Raw genomic sequence first — 4,330 nt, 5'->3', positions numbered from 1 at the left:
AAGATTCTGAGCTTCATATGGAAGGCTTTAATTCCTGAATAAGTTTATATGGTGCTCGACCCGGGCTATAAAAATAGTTTAGATGCCCGAGCACCAAAGCACCCTCGTCTCCGACGCCACTGATACTCTTCATCATGAGTGAAACCTCGTACAATTCTTATGGCAATTATTTTTTCCGGTCTTTAAACGAGTAATTTACATGGAATTGCCTTAACATCTATCTGCATTCGGATATAAATGAGACAAATCGGATCACATCTAGATAAAGAATTATATGATTTCCCATAAGACACTAATGCCAATAATATTCGACATGAATGATGTCCATTTTCATGTCCTTGTAAATTCAAATGACTATGAAAATTTCCAAATCGAAATTTCGGACATTTTCTCTGAACACATGTAGAGTTCTCAAAAATAAGTTCTTATTTGCATCATAAGTTTCAGTCACGAAAGGAGATGTGATTGGTGAGCCTCGACGGCCGCCCGCGTGCGGCGACCATTTCAGGAATTTCATCAATTTACTATCTAATCTCTCTGCAGATTATATGTAAACATAGATTAGTATATATTGCTGTTGTGTTTTCTCGAATGAAATCGATCGATCGATGGTGAAATATTTACGAGGAGGATGTCAACCGATTTCTCAACAACTACTACGTACGTTATGAATGAAAAACCACATTCTTGCTATTATTATCATACGTACCGCGTACACAATCGAGTCGAGGTGTATATGCAATGCAAGCCATGACCTTACCTTGACCGTTTTTTGTGACAGTGTGAAGCGGGAAACACCAGTACAGATAACAAGAGAATTGTACTCAGAAATATTTTCACTCAAATCGACAATTTTGCTTTTCTTATGGTGGCACGTCATAAAGAAAAAGACAACACCACGCGTTGAAAATAATTTATGTCAGAAAAGTGACGTCATTTTATGCCCTAAAAATATTTTCATCATGTTATTATCGAAAAAAATGGCATTATTTTATGACCTAAAAATGACATTATTTTATGACCTAAAAATGACATTATTTTATGACCTAAAAATGACATTATTTTATGACCTAAAAATGACATTATTTTATGACCTAAAAATGACATTATTTTATGATCTAAAAAATACTTGCATCGTGCTATGACCGAAAAATGACGTCATTTTCTGCCCTAAAATAGTTGTATCATGCTATAACTTGATAATAATGCTATAACATCGACTAGGTCGAAAGGGTGCAGAGAAGAGTCACGCGTGCTCTTGATGTCTCACGGGGCTTTTAAGCTATGAAGAGAGACTCCATTTTGATTTAGTGTTTACATTTGAAGAGCGCGGGAGTCTTGGGGGATATAATCGAAGCGTTTAAAATTTTCAATGGGATGCATGAAATGGACCAGGTGTTATTAATGCATCGTCAATCAACTGCATTGACAAGGGGACACCAGTATCGATTAGTAAGAGACAATTCTAGGTTATGGTGTCGCAGAGAGTTTTTCCTCTGATGGGGGGGGGGGGGGTTTGTGAATAAATGGAATAGCTCACCTCCGGGGATCATGAATTCTAACGCTATTGACACGTTTAAAAAGAAATATGATAAACAGAGAAGCTATCCATGCTTAGATGAGACAAACATAATTTTTTATTTGCAGTATATTTGAATTTTATCATAATTATTGTTTTTTTATTGCTCTTTTTTGGGGTCAACCTTACTTTTATGGGCATCTTTTTTCAGCCACCTCGTTGGGCATTTTGTCTGTTGTGGCCTTTGTATTTGTATAACTGACAAATGACGCCATTTATGTATTAAAAATATTTGCATCATAATAACGTCATTTTATGCCTTAAAATACTTGTATCATGCTAAGACCGAAAAATGACGTCATATTATACCCTAAAAATATTTGCGTCAGGATTTCTTATATAGGCTACATATATCGAGAGGCCTGATTCGGCATCGAAAAGGTATACATGATTACAGAATTTACAGAAATATTAAAAATCTCACCTTAATGGAAAAAATAGTTTCAGAATTATTGAAAAAATAATAATATATATAATAGCATATTCTCTATTGATGGGAAATACTTTCAGAATTATTGAAGCAATTTCAGAATTGTTAAGAGCAATATAATTCATGAAAAAAAATAAGAATTCTTGAAAGAAATGATTTCATAATTAGTGAAAATTTAAAATTAGTGAAAAAATAATTTCATAATTGATGAAAATGTAAAATTGATGAAAAAATAATTTCATAATTGATGAAAATTTAAAATTAATGAAAAAAATAATTTCATAATTGATGAAAATTTAAAATTAATGAAAAAATAATTTCATAATTGATGAAAATGTAAAATTAATCAAAAAATAATTTCATAATTGATGAAAATGTAAAATTAATGAAAAAATAATTTCAGAATTATCGAAAAAATTTCAGATTTAATAGAAGAAATAATCAATTAAAAAGACCTAATTTACTAACTAACCAATGAAAGGAAGGTATTTAAAAATATGTAAAAATTCATATTTAATGAAGAAATTCGGAGTAAATGTTGTTTGGGAACCCTATTTTTGAACCTAATAACCGAGAATACCGCGGTATGACTTGGTGGACCGCGGGTTTCGTGGAAAGTTTAAATTAGCCCGCAATGTCTGAAAGGTCAGCCCCTTGGAATGAGGTATAACCCTTGCCCTAAGACCCGATGCACTCTTTGAGAAACTTGCACTGGTTTGTATGATCCGATTTCGTTGTCAAAAACGACGTGGACTAAGAACATAGAAAAATGTACAGAATTGATAATTTCAACCTTGGTGGATCCTTGACACGACATTTTGACGTCAGTCTTTTCCTGGAAGAAGTCAAAGAGAAGAATCTTCTTTTACTTTCTCAATAGGAGAGAAGTTCCGTTTTCTTCAATGTCAAGAAAGTCGTCTTATCTTATTTTTTTTCACGAGGATATTCGTATCTTTACGATAAATTGCTGCTATTCTTACCAAACAATCGCGGGGGAAGAAAGAGTTTCCCGACACGTATTTCCTAGAAAAAGTCCCTTCAATGTCTCCTCAACTTTTGGCAAGATTCCCACTCTAAGCGGAATCAAAAGAATTATTGCATATTGGAGGAGAGGGGAGGGGGGGGGGAATTCTTTTCTCCAGCTTTAACATACCCAGGGCAAATCACCGGTCATCGTGAAACAATGCTCGTAAAATAAATATATTGAATTCAAATAGAAAGTCCCATAAAACGTTTATGATACTTAACATGTTTCTTCGAAGAACTATAGCCCTATATATCGGATGATAGTACACTGGTGTACAAAATTAAGAAAAGAATATACAGTAGGGTGGGTCGAAAAAAATGAAATTTTTATTTTGAAATCGCTATAGTGCGGAAAAGTTGCCTCCTTTAATAAGAAGAAAAACGACGTAAAAAGTTTTAAAATCGGTTGATATCTTCCGGTCGCGCATCGGACTTGAAGTTTATGGAAATTGACGAAATTGAACATTCTTCTGAAATTTTTTAATATTACTTGAAATTCTAGGATCGGCACGCTATTGTTTGTTATGCTCATTTTATGGTCCAATAAAGTAAAATAAATTAAAACATCATTAATATTTCAATGTTCATTGGTCGCGCAACGTGTTCGGAAAAACAGGAATTCACCAAATTTTTGCAAGTTTCGTTGTGCAGCTCTTCGCCCGTTTTGTTAGAACAAAACGACCCAGAATTCATCACAAGGAGGTGGTTGCATGTCCAGTTTCACCCACACGCAACCCAATCAACCATCCGAAATAGGCGCGTGCGTATTATTTATATTATGTATCAAAGCTAGTCATCAAAATTAACACGTTTAAAATATGACTTTTCGGAGAAATCATTCATAAAACTGATCTTGATAATAGCGTAGATCTGATGTACCACTTAAGCTTCTCAAGTCTATATACTTTAGTTCAGGCCTCGGTAACAAGTTTGATACATCTCTCGACTGTCTGAGTCCGTCGGAAAAGCCTTTCGATGCCTATGATGTTGGAATTGATGAATGATATATCATCATCATCGCATACTTCCCGTAGCATTGGGGGAAGGATACAACAAGCAAGTATTCCGGTTAATAATTCCAGTGTATTCGGTAGCTTTAAAGTTTTTCTTACGTATCACGAAGTATCTAATGGTTTTTCCTTAGAGACTTCCTTTAGATTGTCTTGCTTTAACCCTTTATATTCGACATTGTGAAAAGTAGAATAAGAGGAAAATTATAATAAATTAAAATAAAAGCATAAATGTGATATCAATAACAAATAGTTATCGTGTAAATTATTTGGTAAGTCATTTTA

This window comes from Pholcus phalangioides, unplaced genomic scaffold (assembly GCF_987345545.1).
Source record: "Pholcus phalangioides strain wild (caught in Gottingen) unplaced genomic scaffold, Ppha-v1.0 ptg000016l_1, whole genome shotgun sequence".
Taxonomy (NCBI): Eukaryota; Metazoa; Arthropoda; class Arachnida; order Araneae; family Pholcidae; genus Pholcus; species Pholcus phalangioides.
Note: the sequence above shows the minus strand (reverse complement) of the source record.